The sequence below is a fragment of the Ranitomeya variabilis genome, chromosome 1 (assembly GCF_051348905.1).
Source record: "Ranitomeya variabilis isolate aRanVar5 chromosome 1, aRanVar5.hap1, whole genome shotgun sequence".
NCBI classification, from domain to species: domain Eukaryota; kingdom Metazoa; phylum Chordata; class Amphibia; order Anura; family Dendrobatidae; genus Ranitomeya; species Ranitomeya variabilis.
The window spans coordinates 189,619,960-189,645,279 of record NC_135232.1 but is presented as its reverse complement, the minus strand read 5'-3'; the positions used below and the strand labels follow the sequence as shown (position 1 = coordinate 189,645,279).

The window sequence follows — 25,320 nt, the reverse complement described above, 5'->3', positions numbered from 1 at the left end:
AAAACCTTGAACCAGCCCTACCCCCCACAACTTTTGCCAAATGACCCAAGTTCCATTGAACAACTATTATTATAAAGTTAATTAAGATTGACAAGCTTCAGAAACAAGAATGGATGTTTTTGGCATTAAAATGGGCACTGTAGGTGTTTTCCTGGCCTCCACTCACTGCCGACTATGCTTCCCCATTGACTTGCATTGGGTTTCGTGTTTCGGTCGATCCCCGACTTTAAGCGATAATCGGCCGACTGCACTCGACTCGACTCTGGACAAAGTCGGGTTTCACAAAACCCGACTCGATCTTTAAAAAATGAAAGTCGCTCAACCCTAGTGGTCACATCAATTAAGATTAATGTGTACAACGCCAATCTTAATGAATCAGACCCTATAAGTCCAGAGGAAATTGTAATAAAAGGACACATTTACGAGAAATGTTGACGCTATAACTGAAAGTAAAATTTACTGATAAGGAAACATAATAATTACTGCGCTAAGATTAAAGTATGTTAATTACTAGATTGTTAATCATTCCAAATCTTCCCTGATTACTGAATGCGGAATCCACGTCATACTACACATCTTGCTAATTTGGAAATGTATTGTATATACAGTATCCCACTAGAAACATGGTTGTGCATGCTGATGGTAATTTTACAACTTGCTTTAAATATCTGACATAATATAGATTTTCTTAATCATTCCATTAGCGCTTAAATGGCTGAATTTAGTAAAAATGTATTTGCACTGAGCAGCAGAAACATTATTTCTGTCGCTGCAGCTGCTGTATCTGAAGATTAGGCACTTACAATCCCTCGGGGAGATTACTGTCTCTGCCAGCTGACTTAGTTTTTATACTGCTAGCGATTTATTAGATTGCGTTGCTCTTAAGTGTGATAATAGGCCTTATGCTTAGTAAGGTTTAGAGACTTCCAGTGCATTAATATTTTATGGCAATGACAGTCAAGACACATTTTGTTTACCTAACAAGACAAGCCAAGTTACAGCTGTATTTGACATAAGCACTTCAAGCTCGCAGGAACGCTGCCAATTACATATTCCCTGTTTTAGAAGAGCTTTTGTAATTGTAATCTAATCAGTTACATATTTGGTGCATCAAATCTCAGGCAAAACAGGCACGGCAGCTTTCCACTTGTTTTATTAGGAGGCAGTCAAGCTGCTGCTGTTCAGGGCGGCATCTTATTGCATTGTTCTAATGATGATTTGTAGCTGAACAAAGGCAGCTTTTATCTTCCGCACTGTAATGTACTAGATTGGGTATATCCATTATTCACTTATTGAGCTGTATGCATGGTGGCACCAGTTCTCTTTAGCTTCAAGATGCTCGGCTTGTACTCACCAGTATGACAAGAGGAATGCTTTCTGTACTAATGTCTAGCCCTTTTAAAAATAATGACAGCACGGCGATGGGCTCTCACTGACATGAATAGTTCATGCAAGCAAAATAAATGCTTCTAATTAATATGAGGTTTTCATCCTCTGTGCCTCTGCAGTCAAGCTAAGCCAAGAAACAAATTGTAGCAAGATTCTTCCCAGACAAAAAAATATTGTAGATCAAAGGCTAAGGTTCTTCATATCGATTCACAGTGACTGCAAATTCATTCAGTGGTACTAGCTCTTAGATGCCTTCCTTGAGGTTTTATAGCCATCATAAAAAGAAAACATCCATTCAGCACTGCTGACTTTAGATACATCATTTAGATTTAATAACCAATAAAAGAAGAAAAATCTGCACCACTCTGTTTTATATATGAACTGGTGACTTTCAGATATGTGAAAAGCAATACAATGCCTATACTGTAGTAGTCTTCAGGGTATTACTTAATGAGACATACAGAAGTCGCTTTATCAGTCTACGGAGTAATCACAACATAAGCACAGCCAGAGTCACAAATACACATACACACACGCATATTCATAGATACATATATATACTGTGGTAAGAAATAGAGATGACTGTAAAGCCAATTAACAAAAGTAGTCTTAATCAATAAAAATATGCAATACAGTAACTAGTAATGAAATATTAACAAATTCATTTCCTATGGGTTAGACAACATAATCAATTTGTTAAAGGGAAGTGGAACTTGTCAACTGGTTCATGCTACCCAAGCCATGGCAGTATGAATTAGAGACTAGCCATGGTTCAGGCAGTATGAATCATAGACAAGCCCTTGCATTCTAGGCATGCTATGGCATTTCAGAGAGAAAAATAAGTGGAAGTGCAGTCGAGATTGAGATGACGTCCAAAAGAAATGTCCCCATATTTTTTTCCACTCTCTAATTAGAAAGAGTGTAGGCTGGAATAAGGGAAGAGGGGTATATATTAGACCCTTTCCCAAAATGCCATCCGCAAAGGGGCCCCTCTCTTCTGCAGCCCCCCCATTTAGTGAACGGGGAGGATGCATAGTGTGATGCCCACCAGGGCCGTGGGGTATTCGGTCTTGGTTGGACAGTTCTTCAGGGGGGGTTGTCACGGCAGCAGTCATCCGGTCCGTGGCCCTGGGTGCGCAATAAAATAATGAGGTAAAGTTTATAGGGGACTTAACGTGACGCCACCTGTGGTGTTCGGCAATGGATGGCCGATGCTGCTTAAGGGGACTGCTGGGGCCGATGGCAATGCAGCTGGGATGGTTCTGCTCCCCACAGGTGGAGTGGGGCCCCTGGGCTATTTGTACTGTTGTAAGGGATCATGGACATTGGGGTGCAGGAATGAAAGTGCGGGAAATTACTGGAGGACACAAGGGCTGTAATTTTCTTTACCTTTACTCAATGGCTGAAGGTGCAGTCCGGGGCAAGGGTAACAGATAGTAATGGAGATCCGGGCAGCCTGTTAGCAATTTAGGATCCACCTAGCCAGGCGGGTTCAGAGGTCTTCCTACTGCGCTGTCCTGATAGGTCATTGCTGCTTTAAGTTCTGCTCAAGTTCCTCTCACTGTCTGGCAGTTAAAATAAAACGGTACCCGCATGGCAGACCGTCTGAGCCTATTACAGGTGTTTCTCCTTCGTGGGGGCTCCAGGCTCTGGGATGCTGCTGTGCCACTGGGTGTTAGATGGGTCAAGAGACCTGCAGTCTCCTGCCCTCCAGATTTAGCTGCCGGGACTTTGGTACCCACGCAACTATGGACTCTGGTGTCTGGTTTCTAGTGCTCAGCTCTGGGGTAAGCTTGGTTACAGCTCCACTCCGCAGGTTCTCCTCCACTTCTCTCCTCTCCTCTCACTCTCTCAGACTCACTAAGTCCGCCTCCAGGCTAGAACTTAAAGGGAAGCTCCCCTGAAACCAGGTGTTAGAGCTCCCCCTTCGGTCTGGAGTAAGGAAAAAGTGTTGGATGCTGGTGTTACCTGGTAAGGGGGCCCCTCCTTGCTTCCAGGCATGACATCAATGGAGTGCCACACATAGCATTTCTTACAGTAAATGCAATGCATCTTCCATAGTTCTAGAATGTCAATCACAGTTTCCTAGAAGCAAAAAGTGAGATGGAAGGGAAGGCCCAGAGCATACCAGTGTGACCAGGAAGCTGTCTTCAGTCTTGTCAATGCTGTGCCCTCCTCTTCCTGATGTCTGCAGCTGATTAACAGCTGCATTATGTTCATGACTCCCTCCAAAACTGTTCTAAGAAGAGAGAGAAAGAAGCAGGACATGGCAAGTGAATAGTAACAGATCCAACAACATTTTTTAGCTGTATGTATGAATGTGGCTATAGTTGTTTTATGTATGTCAGTGTATATTAAGAGCTGGTGAAATAAATATTGAACATGTCACCAATTTTCTAAGTAGATATATTTCTAAAAGGTGCTATTCACATGCAATTCTCACCAGATGTTGAGAACAACCTATCCAATCCAAACAGGCAAATTAATCAAACCAAAGATGGCAAAAAAATTAAGCTATGTGTAAAAATGAGAAATGACACAGGAAAAAAGGATTGAACACATGAAGAAAGAAAGGTGCAAAAAGTCATGGAAAGTCATGACTAGGGTTGAGCGACTTTCATTTTTTTAAGATCGAGTAGGGTTTTGGGAAACCCGATTTTGTCCAGAGTCGAGTCGAGTGCAGTCGGCCGATTATCGCTAAAAGTCGGGGATCGACCGAAACACGAAACCCAATGCAAGTCAATGGGGAAGCATAGTCGGCAGTGAGTGGAGGCCAGGAAAACACCTACAGTGCCCATTTTAATGCCAAAAACATCCATTCTTGTTTCTGAAGCTTGCCAATCTTAATTAACTGTATAATAATAGTTGGGCATAGGGAATTGGGGGAAAGTTGTGGGGGGAGTAGGGCTGGCTCAAGTTTTTCGTGGGCCCAGGAAATGCGGACTACGTCACGGCGGTGTTGCAGGGAAAGGTAAGTATTTAAAAGTTGCAAGTGCTGTGATCCTGAGCAAGCAGGGGGGGGCCCACTCGTTCGCATTGCCACTGGCACAGGGCCCCTCAAAGTACGGCGGTGTGTTTGCATGGCGGGGGCGCCTCCCACCAGCAGCGACACTTTTGCGTACTCTGAGGGGCCCTGTGCCAGTGACGTCGCCAACGAGTATGCCCCCCCACCTGATGAAGGAACCTGCACTTTCATCTGCACCTTCCTCTTTGTCCCTGTGTAAGGTGGTATAACATGCGGGAAGGGGAACCTTACTTTCAGCAGGGACAGATTCTGGCTGTGTAGAGTACAAGGGGAATGTAGTGGTCTAGGTCAATGTACCAGCAGACTCATTTAGCAGTGGCTGGGCAATGGGCAGGATGAGGAGGAAACAGATATAGGGCCAAAGAATAAAGTAGGCTACATGCAGTTCAAAATTGGTAACAGGACTAAACAGGCGGCATTGCTTTGTTCAGTGGAGTAGCAAACCCAAGAGCAGCAGACACTGTTTCAAGGGCCTAACCACACTAGTAGGCCAAATGCAGTTTAATATCTGATAGTATAGGGCGAAAGCCAGAATGTGGAAGCTCAGCTTTGTTCAGTTGAGGACAACACCAGGGAGGGGCAGACACCTTTAGTAGGCCGGAAAAGCCTATTGCATTTTTTAAAATGGTAATTTGGAGCAGAAGGTTGAAGCTCAGCTTTATTTAGTTGAGGGCAACACCAGGCAGGGGCACACAGACAGACACCTTTAGTAGGCCGGAAAAGCCTATTGCATTTTTTAAAATGGTAATTTGGAGCAGAAGGTTGAAGCTCAGCTTTATTTAGTTGAGGACAACACCAGGCAGGGGCACACAGACAGACACCTTTAGTAGGCCGGAAAAGCCTATTGCATTTTTTAAAATGGTAATTTGGAGCAGAAGGTTGAAGCTCAGCTTTATTTAGTTGAGGACAACACCAGGGAGGGGCAGAAGCCGTTAGTAGGCCCTAACCACCATTTTTTTTTTTTTAAACCACTTAATGAGAGCCGGAAGGTTGAAGCTCAGCTTTATTTAGTTGAGGACAACACCAGGCAGGGGCACACAGACAGACACCTTTAGTAGGCCGGAAAAGCCTATTGGTTTTTTTATAAAATGGTAATTTGGAGCAGAAGGTTGAAGCTCAGCTTTATTTAGTTGAGGACAACACCAGGGAGGGGCAGAAGCCGTTAGTAGGCCCTAACCACCATTTTTTTTTTTAAAACCACTTAATGAGAGCCGGAAGGTTGAAGCTCAGCTTTATTTAGTTGAGGACAACACCAGGCAGGGGCACACAGACAGACACCTTTAGTAGGCCGGAAAAGCCTATTGCATTTTTTAAAATGGTAATTTGGAGCAGAAGGTTGAAGCTCAGCTTTATTTAGTTGAGGACAACACCAGGCAGGGGCACACAGACAGACACCTTTAGTAGGCCGGAAAAGCCTATTGCATTTTTTAAAATGGTAATTTGGAGCAGAAGGTTGAAGCTCAGCTTTATTTAGTTGAGGACAACACCAGGCAGGGGCACACAGACAGACACCTTTAGTAGGCCGGAAAAGCCTATTGCATTTTTTAAAATGGTAATTTGGAGCAGAAGGTTGAAGCTCAGCTTTATTTAGTTGAGGGCAACACCAGGCAGGGGCACACAGACAGACACCTTTAGTAGGCCGGAAAAGCCTATTGCATTTTTTAAAATGGTAATTTGGAGCAGAAGGTTGAAGCTCAGCTTTATTTAGTTGAGGACAACACCAGGGAGGGGCAGAAGCCGTTAGTAGGCCCTAACCACCATTTTTTTTTTTAAAACCACTTAATGAGAGCCGGAAGGTTGAAGCTCAGCTTTATTTAGTTGAGGACAACACCAGGCAGGGGCACACAGACAGACACCTTTAGTAGGCCGGAAAAGCCTATTGCATTTTTCAAAATGGTAATTTGGAGCAGAAGGTTGAAGCTCAGCTTTATTTAGTTGAGGGCAACACCAGGCAGGGGCACACAGACAGACACCTTTAGTAGGCCGGAAAAGCCTATTGCATTTTTTAAAATGGTAATTTGGAGCAGAAGGTTGAAGCTCAGCTTTATTTAGTTGAGGACAACACCAGGCAGGGGCACACAGACAGACACCTTTAGTAGGCCGGAAAAGCCTATTGCATTTTTTAAAATGGTAATTTGGAGCAGAAGGTTGAAGCTCAGCTTTATTTAGTTGAGGACAACACCAGGCAGGGGCACACAGACAGACACCTTTAGTAGGCCGGAAAAGCCTATTGCATTTTTTAAAATGGTAATTTGGAGCAGAAGGTTGAAGCTCAGCTTTATTTAGTTGAGGGCAACACCAGGCAGGGGCACACAGACAGACACCTTTAGTAGGCCGGAAAAGCCTATTGCATTTTTTAAAATGGTAATTTGGAGCAGAAGGTTGAAGCTCAGCTTTATTTAGTTGAGGACAACACCAGGGAGGGGCAGAAGCCGTTAGTAGGCCCTAACCACCATTTTTTTTTTTAAAACCACTTAATGAGAGCCGGAAGGTTGAAGCTCAGCTTTATTTAGTTGAGGACAACACCAGGCAGGGGCACAAAGACAGACACCTTTAGTAGGCCGGAAAAGCCTATTGCATTTTTCAAAATGGTAATTTGGAGCAGAAGGTTGAAGCTCAGCTTTATTTAGTTGAGGGCAACACCAGGCAGGGGCACACAGACAGACACCTTTAGTAGGCCGGAAAAGCCTATTGCATTTTTTAAAATGGTAATTTGGAGCAGAAGGTTGAAGCTCAGCTTTATTTAGTTGAGGACAACACCAGGCAGGGGCACACAGACAGACACCTTTAGTAGGCCGGAAAAGCCTATTGCATTTTTTAAAATGGTAATTTGGAGCAGAAGGTTGAAGCTCAGCTTTATTTAGTTGAGGACAACACCAGGCAGGGGCACACAGACAGACACCTTTAGTAGGCCGGAAAAGCCTATTGCATTTTTTAAAATGGTAATTTGGAGCAGAAGGTTGAAGCTCAGCTTTATTTAGTTGAGGACAACACCAGGCAGGGGCACACAGACAGACACCTTTAGTAGGCCGGAAAAGCCTATTGCATTTTTTAAAATGGTAATTTGGAGCAGAAGGTTGAAGCTCAGCTTTATTTAGTTGAGGACAACACCAGGCAGGGGCACACAGACAGACACCTTTAGTAGGCCGGAAAAGCCTATTGCATTTTTTAAAATGGTAATTTGGAGCAGAAGGTTGAAGCTCAGCTTTATTTAGTTGAGGGCAACACCAGGCAGGGGCACACAGACAGACACCTTTAGTAGGCCGGAAAAGCCTATTGCATTTTTTAAAATGGTAATTTGGAGCAGAAGGTTGAAGCTCAGCTTTATTTAGTTGAGGACAACACCAGGGAGGGGCAGAAGCCGTTAGTAGGCCCTAACCACCATTTTTTTTTTTAAAACCACTTAATGAGAGCCGGAAGGTTGAAGCTCAGCTTTATTTAGTTGAGGACAACACCAGGCAGGGGCACACAGACAGACACCTTTAGTAGGCCGGAAAAGCCTATTGCATTTTTCAAAATGGTAATTTGGAGCAGAAGGTTGAAGCTCAGCTTTATTTAGTTGAGGACAACACCAGGCAGGGGCACACAGACAGACACCTTTAGTAGGCCGGAAAAGCCTATTGCATTTTTTAAAATGGTAATTTGGAGCAGAAGGTTGAAGCTCAGCTTTATTTAGTTGAGGACAACACCAGGCAGGGGCACACAGACAGACACCTTTAGTAGGCCGGAAAAGCCTATTGCATTTTTTAAAATGGTAATTTGGAGCAGAAGGTTGAAGCTCAGCTTTATTTAGTTGAGGACAACACCAGGCAGGGGCACACAGACAGACACCTTTAGTAGGCCGGAAAAGCCTATTGCATTTTTTAAAATGGTAATTTGGAGCAGAAGGTTGAAGCTCAGCTTTATTTAGTTGAGGGCAACACCAGGCAGGGGCACACAGACAGACACCTTTAGTAGGCCGGAAAAGCCTATTGCATTTTTTAAAATGGTAATTTGGAGCAGAAGGTTGAAGCTCAGCTTTATTTAGTTGAGGACAACACCAGGGAGGGGCAGAAGCCGTTAGTAGGCCCTAACCACCATTTTTTTTTTTAAAACCACTTAATGAGAGCCGGAAGGTTGAAGCTCAGCTTTATTTAGTTGAGGACAACACCAGGCAGGGGCACACAGACAGACACCTTTAGTAGGCCGGAAAAGCCTATTGCATTTTTCAAAATGGTAATTTGGAGCAGAAGGTTGAAGCTCAGCTTTATTTAGTTGAGGGCAACACCAGGCAGGGGCACACAGACAGACACCTTTAGTAGGCCGGAAAAGCCTATTGCATTTTTTAAAATGGTAATTTGGAGCAGAAGGTTGAAGCTCAGCTTTATTTAGTTGAGGACAACACCAGGCAGGGGCACACAGACAGACACCTTTAGTAGGCCGGAAAAGCCTATTGCATTTTTTAAAATGGTAATTTGGAGCAGAAGGTTGAAGCTCAGCTTTATTTAGTTGAGGACAACACCAGGCAGGGGCACACAGACAGACACCTTTAGTAGGCCGGAAAAGCCTATTGCATTTTTTAAAATGGTAATTTGGAGCAGAAGGTTGAAGCTCAGCTTTATTTAGTTGAGGGCAACACCAGGCAGGGGCACACAGACAGACACCTTTAGTAGGCCGGAAAAGCCTATTGCATTTTTTAAAATGGTAATTTGGAGCAGAAGGTTGAAGCTCAGCTTTATTTAGTTGAGGACAACACCAGGGAGGGGCAGAAGCCGTTAGTAGGCCCTAACCACCATTTTTTTTTTTAAAACCACTTAATGAGAGCCGGAAGGTTGAAGCTCAGCTTTATTTAGTTGAGGACAACACCAGGCAGGGGCACACAGACAGACACCTTTAGTAGGCCGGAAAAGCCTATTGCATTTTTTAAAATGGTAATTTGGAGCAGAAGGTTGAAGCTCAGCTTTATTTAGTTGAGGACAACACCAGGCAGGGGCACACAGACAGACACCTTTAGTAGGCCGGAAAAGCCTATTGCATTTTTTAAAATGGTAATTTGGAGCAGAAGGTTGAAGCTCAGCTTTATTTAGTTGAGGGCAACACCAGGCAGGGGCACACAGACAGACACCTTTAGTAGGCCGGAAAAGCCTATTGCATTTTTTAAAATGGTAATTTGGAGCAGAAGGTTGAAGCTCAGCTTTATTTAGTTGAGGACAACACCAGGGAGGGGCAGAAGCCGTTAGTAGGCCCTAACCACCATTTTTTTTTTTAAAACCACTTAATGAGAGCCGGAAGGTTGAAGCTCAGCTTTATTTAGTTGAGGACAACACCAGGCAGGGGCACACAGACAGACACCTTTAGTAGGCCGGAAAAGCCTATTGCATTTTTCAAAATGGTAATTTGGAGCAGAAGGTTGAAGCTCAGCTTTATTTAGTTGAGGGCAACACCAGGCAGGGGCACACAGACAGACACCTTTAGTAGGCCGGAAAAGCCTATTGCATTTTTTAAAATGGTAATTTGGAGCAGAAGGTTGAAGCTCAGCTTTATTTAGTTGAGGACAACACCAGGCAGGGGCACACAGACAGACACCTTTAGTAGGCCGGAAAAGCCTATTGCATTTTTCAAAATGGTAATTTGGAGCAGAAGGTTGAAGCTCAGCTTTATTTAGTTGAGGGCAACACCAGGCAGGGGCAGAAGCCGTTAGTAGGCCCTAACCACCATTTTTTTTTTTTAAAACCACTTAATGAGAGCCGGAAGGTTGAAGCTCAGCTTTATTTAGTTGAGGGCAACACCAGGCAGGGACAGAAGCCGTTAGTAGGCCCTAACCAAAGTTGAAGGCCAAATGCAGTTTAATTTCTGATACTATAGGCCGAAAGCCAGAAGGTGGAAGCTCCGATTTAGACAGTGGAGGACAATTTGAATTAGGGACTGCAGACAGACTTAGTAGGCTGTCCCCTGTGGACCATGCATCCACCACATTAACCCATTGCGCCGTAATGGACACGTAATCTTCCGTGGCCATGCCTACAGGTCCATGCGTCTGTTGTCAGGTGCACCTTTGTACTCACAGATTGCCAGAGTGCATGGACAATGCGGTCTTCTACATGCTGGTGGAGGGTTGGAATGGCTTTTCTCGCAAAAGAAGTGTCGACTGGTTAGCTTGTAGCGTGGTACAGCGTAGTCCATCATGGCCTTATTAATAGTAAATAAAATATATAACTAGGCTCTATGAACTTTTAAATAGGTTCCAGGGGTACACGGGCAGCATTGGTGTGGTCAGTGGAGGAGTATTGCAAGTAGGGGCTGCAGACAGGCTATCAAAGGCCTAAAATAACAAACAGTAGGCAGTCATGGCAGTTTTACATCGGTTACATGGATACACAGGCAGGCACTCCAGGCAGCATTGTGGTCAGTGGAGGAGTATTGCAAGTAGGGGCCGCAGACAGGCTATCAAAGGCCTAAAATAACAAACAATAGGCTCATTGCAGTTTTACAGCGGTTACATGGATAGACGGGCAGGCAGCTTGGTGGTGAGTGGAGGAGTATTTAAAGTAGGGACCGCAGACAGGCTATCAAAGGCCTAACATAACAAACAATAGGCTCATGGCAGTTTTACAGCGGTTACATGGATACACGGGCAGGCAGCTTGGTGGTCAGTGGAGGAGTATTTAAAGTAGGGACCGCAGACAGGCTTCAAAGGCCTAACATAAGAAAATGGGCTGGCTGTAGGCACTTTATAATTGGTTCCAGGGGTACACGGGCAGCAGTGGTCTGGTCAGTGGAGGACTAGTGGAAGGAGGGACCGCAGACAGGCTTCAAAGGCCTAAAATAACAAACAATAGGCTCATGGCAGTTTTACAGCGGTTACATGGATACACGGGCAGGCAGCTTGGTGGTCAGTGGAGGAGTATTTAAAGTAGGGACCGCAGACAGGCTTCAAAGGCCTAACATAAGAAAATGGGCTGGCTGTAGGCACTTTATAATTGGTTCCAGGGGTACACGGGCAGCAGTGGTCTGGCCAGTGGAGGACTAGTGGAAGGAGGGACCGCAGACAGGCTTCAAAGGCCTAACATAAAAAAATGTGCTGGCTGTAGGCACTTTATAATTGGTTCCAGGGGTACACGGGCAGCAGTGGTCTGGTCAGTGGAGGACTAGTGGAAGGAGGGACCGCAGACAGGCTTCAAAGGCCTAAAATAACAAACAATAGGCTCATGGCAGTTTTACAGCGGTTACATGGATACACGGGCAGGCAGCTTGGTGGTCAGTGGAGGAGTATTTAAAGTAGGGACCGCAGACAGGCTTCAAAGGCCTAACATAAGAAAATGGGCTGGCTGTAGGCACTTTATAATTGGTTCCAGGGGTACACGGGCAGCAGTGGTCTGGTCAGTGGAGGACTAGTGGAAGGAGGGACCGCAGACAGGCTTCAAAGGCCTAAAATAACAAACAATAGGCTCATGGCAGTTTTACAGCGGTTACATGGATAGACGGGCAGGCAGCTTGGTGGTGAGTGGAGGAGTATTTAAAGTAGGGACCGCAGACAGGCTATCAAAGGCCTAACATAACAAACAATAGGCTCATGGCAGTTTTACAGCGGTTACATGGATACACGGGCAGGCAGCTTGGTGGTCAGTGGAGGAGTATTTAAAGTAGGGACCGCAGACAGGCTTCAAAGGCCTAACATAAGAAAATGGGCTGGCTGTAGGCACTTTATAATTGGTTCCAGGGGTACACGGGCAGCAGTGGTCTGGTCAGTGGAGGACTAGTGGAAGGAGGGACCGCAGACAGGCTTCAAAGGCCTAAAATAACAAACAATAGGCTCATTGCAGTTTTACAGCGGTTACATGGATAGACGGGCAGGCAGCTTGGTGGTGAGTGGAGGAGTATTTAAAGTAGGGACCGCAGACAGGCTATCAAAGGCCTAACATAACAAACAATAGGCTCATGGCAGTTTTACAGCGGTTACATGGATACACGGGCAGGCAGCTTGGTGGTCAGTGGAGGAGTATTTAAAGTAGGGACCGCAGACAGGCTTCAAAGGCCTAACATAAGAAAATGGGCTGGCTGTAGGCACTTTATAATTGGTTCCAGGGGTACACGGGCAGCAGTGGTCTGGTCAGTGGAGGACTAGTGGAAGGAGGGACCGCAGACAGGCTTCAAAGGCCTAAAATAACAAACAATAGGCTCATGGCAGTTTTACAGCGGTTACATGGATACACGGGCAGGCAGCTTGGTGGTCAGTGGAGGAGTATTTAAAGTAGGGACCGCAGACAGGCTATCAAAGGCCTAAAATAACAAACAATAGGCTCATGGCAGTTTTACAGCGGTTACATGGATACACGGGCAGGCAGCTTGGTGGTCAGTGGAGGAGTATTTAAAGTAGGGACCGCAGACAGGCTATCAAAGGCCTAAAATAACAAACAATAGGCTTATGGCAGTTTTACAGCGGTTACATGGATACACGGGCAGGCAGCTTGGTGGTGGTGAGTGGAGGAGTATTTAAAGTAGGGACCGCAGACAGGCTATCAAAGGCCTAAAATAACAAACAATAGGCTCATGGCAGTTTTACAGCGGTTACATGGATACACGGGCAGGCAGCTTGGTGGTCAGTGGAGGAGTATTTAAAGTAGGGACCGCAGACAGGCTTCAAAGGCCTAACATAAGAAAATGGGCTGGCTGTAGGCACTTTATAATTGGTTCCAGGGGTACACGTGCAGCAGTGGTCTGGTCAGTGGAGGACTAGTGGAAGGAGGGACCGCAGACAGGCTTCAAAGGCCTAAAATAACAAACAATAGGCTCATGGCAGTTTTACAGCGGTTACATGGATACACGGGCAGGCAGCTTGGTGGTCAGTGGAGGAGTATTTAAAGTAGGGACCGCAGACAGGCTATCAAAGGCCTAAAATAACAAACAATAGGCTTATGGCAGTTTTACAGCGGTTACATGGATACACGGGCAGGCAGCTTGGTGGTGAGTGGAGGAGTATTTAAAGTAGGGACCGCAGACAGGCTATCAAAGGCCTAAAATAACAAACAATAGGCTCATGGCAGCTTTACAGCGGTTACATGGATACACAGGCAGCTTGGTGGTGAGTGGAGGATTAGTGCAAGGAGTGTCTGTCCCAGTACTCCCAAAATATAAATAGATGTTAATGTCTCGCAAAACAACCAAAACAAAAAAAAAGGTGGCATACTTAGGTACAGGGGTGGGCTCATCTACTGAGTTTCTGACATAGTAATTTGGCAGTAACTATTTAATGGTGCCAATATAGGACACAGACACAGACTACTTTAAGTTGCATCATAGATGTCTACAAATTTGTATTGTCAGTGCCAGACATTGAATGATGTCAGCGAATAGACTAAAGATTGGTGGAGCTGTGCGACATAATTTTGGACGTGGTAGAGCACATTTTGAGCTGGGGTAGGGGGGAACTCTCTTGAGGCCGGCGGGACCGCCCCAGGGCCCCTCATGTTACAACGGTGTGTCTGACGTTGGGTGCGCACCACCACCGCCAGAGACACTACATTGTACTATGAGGGACCCAGTAGCAATGCCGTCAACCAAAAGCGAGCACACTCACCTCTTCAGACAAACAGCAGTCTCACGGGTGCTTGCGCCAAGTCGCGATACCACGGCCCCGTGTGGGGAGTTTTGCCATTTAGGGAGGTGTAAACATGTCGTATGCTGTACAATCAGCTGCAGCAAATTAGACATTAGAAAAGTAATTCACAGGCAAGAGCTTTTCATAGGAAAGCTAGGTGTCGGCCGGGCAAGGTGGGGCAAAAGATTTCGAAATCCAGTTGTGGTTCATTTTAATGAATGTTAGATCGTCAACATTTTGGGTAGCCAGGTTAATATTGAACCTGCAGCACTGAATACTCTTTCTGATAGGACACTTGCTGCCGGGCAAGCAAGCTCCTGCAATGCATATTCTGCCAATTCTGGCCAGGTGTCTAATTTGGAGGCCCAGTAATCAAATGGGAATGACGGTTGAGGGAGAACATCGATAAGGGATGAAAAATAGTTAGTAACCATACTGGACAAATGTTGTCTCCTGTCACTTTCAATTGATGCAGCAGTACCTGTCCTGTCTGCGGTCATAGCAAAATCACTCCACAACCTGGTCAGAAAACCCCTCTGTCCAACGCCACTTCTGATGTGTGCACCCCTAACACTCCTAGTCTGCTGCCCCCTGGAGCTCGTGTGAGAACGATCACGTGCGCTGTGTGCTGGGAATGCCTGAAGCAAACGGTCAACAAGAGTTGATTGTTTGGTTGCTAATATTAGTTCCAAGTTCTCATGTGGCATAATATTTTGCAATTTGCCTTTATAGCGTGGATCAAGGAGGCAGGCCAACCAGTAATCGTCATCGTTCATCATTTTCGTAATGCGTGTGTCCCTTTTTAGGATACGTAAGGCATAATCCGCCATGTGGGCCAAAGTTCCAGTTGTCAAATCTCCGGTTGTGATTGCTTGAGGGGCAGTTGCAGGCAAATCTACGTCACTTGTGTCCCTCAAAAAACCAGAACCCGGCCGTGACACGCAACCAATTTCCTGTGCCCCCGGGAAAGGTTCGGCATTAAAAATATACTCATCCCCATCATCCTCCTCGTCCTCCACCTCCTCTTCGCCCGCTACCTCGTCCTGTACACTGCCCTGACCAGACAATGGCTGACTGTCATCAAGGCTTTCCTCTTCCTCTGGTGCAGACGCCTGCTCCTTTATGTGCGTCAAACTTTGCATCAGCAGACGCATTAGGGGGATGCTCATGCTTATTACGGCGTTGTCTGCACTAACCAGCCGTGTGCATTCCTCAAAACACTGAAGGACTTGACACATGTCTTGTATCTTAGACCACTGCACACCTGACAACTCCATGTCTGCCATCCTACTGCCTGCCCGTGTATCCTCCCACAAATAAATAACAGCACGCCTCTGTTCGCACAGTCTCTGAAGCATGTGCAGTGTTGAGTTCCACCTTGTTGCAACGTCTATGATTAGGCGATGCTGGGGAAGGTTCAAAGACCGCTGATAGGTCTGCATACGGCTGGCGTGTACAGGCGAACGTCGGATATGTGAGCAAAGTGCACGCACTTTGAGGAGCAGGTCGGAGAACCCAGGATAAGTTTTCAATAAGCACTGCACCACCAGGTTTAAGGTGTGAGCCAGGCAAGGAATGTGTTTCAGTTGGGAAAGGGAGATGGCAGCCATGAAATTCCTTCCGTTATCACTCACTACCTTGCCTGCCTCAAGATCTACTGTGCCCAGCCACGACTGTGTTTCTTGTTGCAAGAACTCGGACAGAACTTCCGCGGTGTGTCTGTTGTCGCCCAAGCACTTCATAGCCAATACAGCCTGCTGACGCTTGGCAGTAGCTGGCCCATAATGGGACAACTGGTGTGCAACAGTGTCATCTGCCGATGGAGTGGTTGGCAGACTGCGTTCTGTGGAAGAGCTGTAGCTTCTGCAGGAGGACGAGGAGGAGGAGGAGGAGGGGGTGCGAACGCCTACAGCCAACTGTTTCCTAGACCGTGGGCTAGGCACAACTGTCCCTAAATTGATGTCGCCTGTGGACCCTGCATCCACCACATTCACCCAGTGTGCCGTGATGGACACATAACGTCCCTGGCCATGCCTACTGGTCCATGCATCTGTAGTCAGGTGCACCTTTGTACTCACAGATTGCCTGAGTGCATGGACGATGCGCTGTTTAACATGTTGGTGCAGGGCTGGGATGGCTTTTCTGGAAAAAAAGTGTCGACTGGGTAGCTCGTATCGTGGTTCAGCGTACTCCATCAGGGCTTTGAAAGCTTCGCTTTCAACTAACCGGTAGGGCATCATCTCTAATGAGATTAGTCTAGCTATGTGGGCGTTAAAACACTGTGTACGCGGATGCGAGGATAAGTACTTCCTTTTTCTAACCAGAGTCTCATGTAGGGTGAGCTGGACTGGAGAGCTGGAGATCGTGGAACTTTCGGGTGTGCCGGTGTACATGGCAGACTGAGAGACGGTTGGAGACGGTATTGTTTCCGCCGGTGCCCTAGATGCAATATTTCCTCCTACAAAACTGGTGATTCCCTGACCCTGACTGCTTTTGGCTGGCAAAGAAACCTGCACAGATACTGCCGGTGGTGCGGAAAATGGTGGCCTTACAGTGACGGAAGGGATGTTGCGTTGCTGACTAGCTTCATTGGCCGAGGGTGCTACAACCTTGAGGGACGTTTGGTAGTTAGTCCAGGCTTGAAAATGCATGGTGGTTAAGTGTCTATGCATGCAACTAGTATTTAGACTTTTCAGATTCTGACCTCTGCTTAAGCTAGTTGAACATTTTTGACAGATGACTTTGCGCTGATCAGTTGGATGTTGTTTAAAAAAATGCCAGACTGCACTCTTCCTAGACTCGGATCCCTTTTCAGGGATTGCAGACTGAGCTTTAACCGGATGGCAACGCTGTGCTCCAACAGGTTTTGGCTTTGACACGCGTTTTGGGCCAGATACGGGCCCGGCAGATGGAACCTGTTGCGATGTTGATGCCTGCTGCGGCCCCTCCTCCACCTCCGCTTCTGAACTACTGCCGCCTGCACCCTGTTCCCCCAATGGCTGCCAATCGGGGTCAATAACTGGGTCATCTATTACCTCCTCTTCGAGCTCGTGTGCAACTTCGTCTGTGTCACTGTGTCGGTCGGTGGTATAGCGTTCGTGGCGGGGCAACATAGTCTCATCAGGGTCTGATTGTGGATCTGTACCCTGAGAGGGCAATGTGGTGGTCTGAGTCAAAGGAGCAGCATAGTACTCTGGCTGTGGCTGTGCATCAGTGCACTCCATGTCAGAATATACTTGTAATGGGCATGGCCTGTTAAATGTTTCACTTTCTAAGCCAGGGACGGTATGTGTAAAGAGCTCCATGGAGTGACCCGTTGTGTCGCCTGCTGCATCCTTCTCTCTTGTTGTAGTTTTTGCTGAGGAGGACAAGGAAGCGACTTGTCCCTGACCGTGAACATCCACAAGCGACGCGCTGCTTTTACATTTACCAGTTTCGGAAGAGGAGGCAAAAGAGCTAGAGGCTGAGTCTGCAATGTAAGCCAAAACTTGCTGTTGCTGCTCCGCCTTTAAAAGCGGTTTTCCTACTCCCAGAAAAGAGAGCGTTCGAGGCCTTGTGTAGCCTGACGACGAAACTGGCTCCACAGCTCCAGACTTAGGTGGAATATTTTTATCCCCACGACCACCTGATGCTCCACTACCACTACCATCATTACCAGCTGACAATGAACGCCCACGACGACCTCTTGCACCAGACTTCCTCATTGTTTTAAAATCTTAACCAAAGTAACTTTATTTGTTGCTGTCAAACAACTTACACGGTGAGCTATAACTTCAGTATGATTTCAATATCCCTTAACAGGTTGGTGAGACCACAAGGAAAATCAGGCACAATGTTACACACTCTGTTTTCTGTGGCACAAAATCACAGAGATGACACACACGCAGGACTGTCACTCAAGCACTAATGTCAATATTAATCTCCCACCTAATTTTTTTTTTTTTTTCCTCAGGGAGACTTTAGAAACCAAATAATATAAAAAAAAAAAAAAAAAAAAGGCTTTCTATGGCCCACTGAATGAGAGAGAGAGGTGGCACACCCAGGAGTCAAGACTGGCACACAAGCTGAAAGGGCAATATTACTCTCCCACTGTTTTTTTATGTATTTTTTGTATTTTAAGGGAGACTTTAGAAACCCAATAATATTTAAAAAAAAAAATAAATAGGCTTTCTATGGCCCACTGAATGAAAGGGAGAGAGGTGGCACACCCAGGAGTCAAGACTGGCACACAAGCTGAAAGGGCAATATTACTTTCCCACTGTTTTTTGTATGTGTTGTTTTTTTTTTTTCAGGGAGACTTTAGAAACCAAATAATATTAAAAAAACCAAAAAAAAAATAGCCTTTCTATGGCCCACTGAATGAGAGAGAGAGGTGGCACACCCAGGAGTCAAGACTGGCACACAAGCTGAAAGGGCAATATTACTCTCCCACTGTTTTTTTATGTATTTTTTGTTTTTTAAGGGAGACTTTAGAAACCCAATAATATTTTTTTAAAAAAATAAATAGGCTTTCTATGGCCCACTGAATGAAAGGGAGAGAGGTGGCACACCCAGGAGTCAAGACTGGCACACAAGCTGAAAGGGCAATATTACTCTCCCACTGTTTTTTGTATGTTTTTTTTTTTTTTCAGGGAGACTTTAGAAACCAAATAATATTAAAAAAACAAAAAAAAAAATAGCCTTTCTATGGCCCACTGAATGAGAGAGAGAGGTGGCACACCCAGGAGTCAAGACTGGCACACAAGCTGAAAGGGCAATATTACTCTCCCACTGTTTTTTTATGTATTTTTTGTTTTTTAAGGGAGACTTTAGAAACCCAATAATATTTTTTAAAAAAAATAAATAGGCTTTCTATGGCCCACTGAATGAAAGGGAGAGAGGTGGCACACCCAGGAGTCAAGACTGGCACACAAGCTGAAAGGGCAATATTACTCTCCCACTGTTTTTTTATGTATTTTTTGTTTTTTAAGGGAGACTTTAGAAACCCAATAATATTTTTAAAAAAAAATAAATAGGCTTTCTATGGCCCACTGAATGAAAGGGAGAGAGGTGGCACACCCAGGAGTCAAGACTGGCACACAAGCTGAAAGGGCAATATTACTCTCCCACTGTTTTTTGTATGTTTTTTTTTTTTTTTCAGGGAGACTTTAGAAACCAAATAATATTAAAAAAACAAAAAAAAAAATAGCCTTTCTATGGCCCACTGAATGAGAGAGAGAGGTGGCACACCCAGGAGTCAAGACTGGCACACAAGCTGAAAGGGCAATATTACTCTCCCACTGTTTTTTTATGTATTTTTTGTTTTTTAAGGGAGACTTTAGAAACCCAATAATATTTAAAAAAATAAATAAATAGGCTTTCTATGGCCCACTGAATGAGAGGGAGAGAGGTGGCACACCCAGGAGTCAAGACTGGCACACAAGCTGAAAGGGCAATATTACTCTCCCACTGTTTTTTTATGTATTTTTTGTTTTTTAAGGGAGACTTTAGAAACCCAATAATATTAAAAAAAATAAATAAATAGGCTTTCTATGGCCCACTGAATGAGAGGGAGAGAGGTGGCACACCCAGGAGTCAAGCCTGGCACACAAGCTGAAAGGGCAATATTACTCTCCCACTGTTTTTTTATGTATTTTTTGTTTTTTAAGGGAGACTTTAGAAACCCAATAATATTTAAAAAAAAAAAAATAGGCTTTCTATGGCCCACTGAATGAGAGGGAGAGAGGTGGCACACCCAGGAGTCAAGACTGGCACACAAGCTGAAAGGGCAATATTACTCTCCCACTGTTTTTTTAGGTTTTTGTTTTTTTTTTCAGGGAGACTTTAGAAACCAAATAATATTAAAAAAAAAAAAAAAAAAATAGGCTTGCTATAGCCCACTGAATGAGAGATAGCACACACAGCAGTGGCACACAAGCCCTGACTGAGGCCAATATTTTTCTCCCACTGATTGATGTAGTGTTTTTGTGTTGAGGTAGAATTTAGAACACAAATCACGGAAAAAATAAATAGGCTTTCTATGGCCCACTCAGTGAGAGATGGCACACACAGGGATGGCACTGTAGCAGAAATGCCAATCTTAATCTCCCACAAAAAAAACAAAAAAAAAAAAAAAAACTGTCCTACAATTACTATCTCCCTGCAGTAATCTAAGCCAGGTATGGCAGGCAGCAATAGGAGTGGACTGATGCACAAATTAAATAAAAAGTGTGGACAAACAAAAAAGATAGCTGTGCAGAAAGGAAGGAACAAGAGGATATGTGCTTTGAAAAAAGCAGTTGGTTTCCACAGTGGCGTACACACAGCAATGCAGCTATCACGGAGCCTTCTAGGGCAGCCCAATGAGCTACAGCGCTGAGGGGAAAAAAAAAAAATAGCTTCCACTGTTCCTGCACACCGAAGGTGGTGTTGGACAGTGGAAATCGCTGCAGCACAAGCGGTTTGGTGGTTAGTGGACCCTGCCTAACGCTCTCCCTGCTTCTGACGAAGCGGCAGCAACCTGTCCCTAAGCTCAGATCAGCAGCAGTAAGATGGCGGTCGGCGGGAACGCCCCTTTATAGCCCCTGTGACGCCGCAGACAGCAAGCCAATCACTGCAATGCCCTTCTCTAAGATGGTGGGGACCAGGATCTACAGGTCCTTCTCAAAAAATTAGCATATAGTGTTAAATTTCATTATTTACCATAATGTAATGATTACAATTAAACGTTCATATATTATAGATTCATTATCCACCAACTGAAATTTGTCAGGTCTTTTATTGTTTTAATACTGATGATTTTGGCCTACAACTCCTGATAACCCAAAAAACCTGTCTCAATAAATTAGCATATTTCAACCGTCCAATCAAATAAAAGTGTTTTTTAATAACAAACAAAAAAACCATCAAATAATAATGTTCATTTATGCACTAAATACTTGGTCGGGAATCCTTTGGCAGAAATGACTGCTTCAATGCGGCGTGGCATGGAGGCAATCAGCCTGTGACACTGCTGAGATGTTATGGAGGCCCAGGATGCTTCAATAGCGGCCTTAAGCTCATCCAGAGTGTTGGGTCTTGCGTCTCTCAACTTTCTCTTCACAATATCCCACAGATTCTCTATGGGGTTCAGGTCAGGAGAGTTGGCAGGCCAATTGAGCACAGTAATACCATGGTCAGTAAACCATTTACCAGTGGTTTTGGCACTGTGAGCAGGTGCCAGGTCGTGCTGAAAAATGAAATCTTCATCTCCATAAAGCATTTCAGCCGATGGAAGCATGAAGTGCTCCAAAATCTCCTGATAGCTAGCTGCATTGACCCTGCCCTTGATGAAACACAGTGGACCAACACCAGCAGCTGACATGGCACCCCACACCATCACTGACTGTGGGTACTTGACACTGGACTTCAGGCATTTTGGCATTTCCTTCTCCCCAGTCTTCCTCCAGACTCTGGCACCTTGATTTCCGAATGACATGCAAAATTTGCTTTCATCAGAAAAAAGTACTTGGGACCACTTAGCAACAGTCCAGTGCTGCTTCTCTGTAGCCCAGGTCAGGCGCTTCTGCCGCTGTTTATGGTTCAAAAGTGGCTTTACCTGGAGAATGCGGCACCTGTAGCCCATTTCCTGCACACGCCTGTGCACGGTGGCTCTGGATGTTTCCACACCAGACTCAGTCCACTGCTTCCTCAGGTTCCCCAAGGTCTGGAATCGGTCCTTCTCCACAATCTTCCTCAGGGTCCTGTCACCTCTTCTCGTTGTACAGCGTTTTCTGCCACATTGTTTCCTTCCAACAGACTTACCATTGAGGTGCCTTGATACAGCACTCTGGGAACAGCCTATTTGTTGAGAAATTTCTTTCTGTGTCTTACCCTCTTGCTTGAGGGGGTCAATGATGGCCTTCTTGACATCTGTCAGGTCGCTAGTCTTACCCATGATGGGGGTTTTGAGTAATGAACCAGGCAGGGAGTTTTTAAAAGCCTCAGGTATCTTTTGCATGTGTTTAGAGTTAATTAGTTGATTCAGAAGATTAGGGTAATAGGTCGGTTAGAGAACCTTTTCTTGATATGCTAATTTATTGAGACAGGTTTTTTGGGTTATCAGGAGTTGTAGGCCAAAATCATCAGTATTAAAACAATAAAAGACCTGACAAATTTCAGTTGGTGGATAATGAATCTATAATATATGAAAGTTTAATTGTAATCATTACATTATGGTAAATAATGAAATTTAACACTATATGCTAATTTTTTGAGAAGGACCTGTATGTCATCACGCTGCCCACACTCTGCGTTCACCTTCATTGGCTGAGAAATGGCGCTTTTCGCGTCATTGAAACGCGACTTTGGCGCGAAAGTCGCGTACCGCATGGCCGACAAGCACAGGGGTCGGATCGGGTTTCATGAGACGCCGACTTAGCCAAAAGTCGGCGACTTTTGAAAATGATCGACCCGTTTCGCTCAACCCTAGTCATGACACCAGCTGAAATATATCAGTAATTATAAAGCAAACTTGCCAATTAATATCAGCTGTTTCAAGTGATGAGCTATAATAATGTTTCATATTACCAAGGTACCACACAAAAAACATCTCATGGTGGTTAAAACTAGTGAGCTGTCTCAAGACCTTTGCAACCTTATTGTTGCATAACATACTGATAGTATTGGTTACAAAATAATTTCTAAACTACTGTAGGCTCCAGTAAGCACTGTTAGGGTCATAATCTGGAAGCAGAAGTAACATAATTTCATCTTAAACTGGCTACGATCAGGATGGGAATTAAAGAACAGATGTGCGATAATGGGCAAAATCTTGAAGCAGATCTGGGCTTTGCCAGTTTGACTCACATCCCTTGCCTGGTGCATGTGCTGACTTTGGTTGCATAGAGATTACTTAAAAATTACACAGATATGCCAAATATGCTGTTGAAATTGCAGGCTGTCTTTGCCCGCTTACTGCATTTTCACGCTGATGCTGCTTACCTGTCTGCATTGTAGATGCCCAGCAATATTCCCAGCAATATTTCAGACAGCATAATGAAAAAAATTATCAGAAGAGTTGGCCATGAGCCAAGGAACACCTGTGGAGAGCTACAAAAATACCTGGAATCAGAAGGTACAATTGTTTATAAAAACCCCCCCAAAAGTAATGCACTCAACCTTCATTGCATATATGCACGCTCACCACAGAAGACACCATTGCTGAATATAAAGCATGTTCAAGTGCATTTAAATTTTGCTCAGCAACATTTATATTTAGACAAGCCTATGAAATACTGAGAGAATATAGTCTGATCAGATGACATAAAAAATTGAACTCTTTGGATGCCATAATACACACAATGTTTGGAGGCCAAAAGGCACTCCATATCACCTCAAAAACACTGTTCTAACAGTGATGTTTGGATGTGCGAAAATTATGGTGTGGGGATGTATTTCAGCATACAACACTGGCAAACTTCATATAATTGAATGAAGGATGAATGAACAAATCTGCTGCTATCTACCAGGATGGTGAAGATGAAACAAGGGTGGACATTTCAGCAAGATAATGATCCCAAACACACAGCCAAGGAATATCTCAATTGGTTTCAGAGAAGGAAAATAGCACTGCTAGAATGGCAAAGGTCACCTGACCTGACCTGATTCCAATGGAAAATTGTTGTTGCCTCTGGGCGGCCTGGCACACATGAGGCAATACATGCTGCTGTGCCTGTATAACGACCCCTAAGTTGCAAGTTGCCTAGATTCTTGCAAGTGCGGATTACTGGGTCACCACCCAGATGGACACCAGCACCAACTTGGAAGGAAAGGTTAGCATGACTGAAATGTGGAAAACCTTACTCAGCATGTTGCAACGCCCAGCACCACCATCTGATGTGGTCTCTATTAGCAGGAGGCAGCGTTTAGGTTAAGCTTGTGTAGCAACTCACGCAGGATTAATAGGTTAGACACTAAAAAAGTGTACTTGAGCCTGCCGGTTCTTGTATAGACTGACAACACAATCCCTAGTGGTGCCTGCAGGTACAGAGATAGCCCTAACCAAAAAACTATTAGATAGCAACTAGGAACTAAACTCTCTTAACTGCCGTCAAGTTGCTTGACGTTCTTCCAAAAGAAGCGGAGAGCAGAGCAGAGTATGAATTAACTAAGAGAGGAGAAGTGTGCTGAACAAAGGACAGATGTTAAAGTGAGTAAAGTAAATAACAAAATACCAAACAATGAGTAAAGCAATTAGTCTTAAAAAAACATACAGCCTACTTACTAAAGTTAAGCAGAAGAGAGGGGCAAAGCATATAAAAAAACAACAAGGTAAAAATTCTTAGCTCAAAGCTCACAGAGTTGCTCCAAACATTAATGCAATGTCAGAACATCTAAATGAATGTATCACCATCAGAAAAAGCCAGCACCATAATGTGGTGGTGCACCTTCTTGGGTGCCAGGTCCGAGCATTCCTACATGAACAGTTTCTTGGAAAGTGGATCGGTCATCGTGGGCCAGTTGAATGGCCACCAAGGTCTCCCGATCTGACTCCCTTAGACTTTTATCTTTGGGGTCATCTGAAGGCAATTGTCTATGCTGTAAAAATAGGAGATGTGCAGCATCTGAAATGGATACTGGAAGCCTGTGCTAGTGCAGCGCCCCAGAGTCCTGGTCGTTGCAGTACTGACGCTCCGCCGCTAAGGGGAGTGATGGTACATCTGATGGCCCTTAAGGAGTTCACCTGACCAGGTATCACAGTCACACTTTACACTTCACATTCTGGCCACCAGGGGGAGCAAAGGGTTCTATGCATTAGGCCACTCCTCACAATCTGGTAAAACTGGGGGCTGGATAGGAAGTTAGTTAGAAGCTGAGTGGGTTGGAACCAGGCAACATCCTGTGGCAGAGGGTGTTGCGGGGGGAAGATTCAGGGGGGTCTCTGTCAGGGGTGGGATCCTGACAGTGGCCTAGCGAACAGAACAGAACATTACGGAGCCACGCCTGCACTCGAATGCAGTGGCATCCTAAGAAAGGAAAAGAAGCGAGGTTTACTGTGGAGAAGTGAGAAACGAGATCGAAGCAAAAAGGAGATAAAGCCAGTAGGAGTTGTGCCGTAATATCGAGGCAACATCCTACTGAGGCGTGTAGTCGGTGGCCGGAATGCCGAGGAAGTATTAGGCTCCAAGCAATACTTCAAACAGCAGCAGGACAGTTGATTATAGGTTGGCTGTCTCACCTAAATCACCTAAGCAGACATAGGGGGCAATTGTGGGAGAGGGGCAACGCTAGGGTCCCGGAAGAACTCAGGCCTACCCATAATACGGGTGCGTCCTATCCATATCATCTGGGGGACGGAGAAGAACATCAG

At 45.0% G+C, this 25,320-nt stretch overlaps 1 long non-coding RNA gene across 1 annotated transcript in view; it reads right to left on the bottom strand.

Annotated features, from left to right (window-relative positions):
- Positions 1-335: 335 nt before the first annotated feature.
- The window catches only part of LOC143793847 (uncharacterized), a 111,870-nt gene continuing 86,885 nt past the window's right edge, over positions 336-25,320 (bottom strand). The window contains exons 4-5 of the long non-coding RNA XR_013220295.1: positions 22,953-23,072; positions 336-3,628 (exon numbers count right to left, since the gene is read on the bottom strand). This is a non-coding gene — a long non-coding RNA (uncharacterized LOC143793847). The remainder of the gene's footprint in view (positions 3,629-22,952; positions 23,073-25,320) is intronic.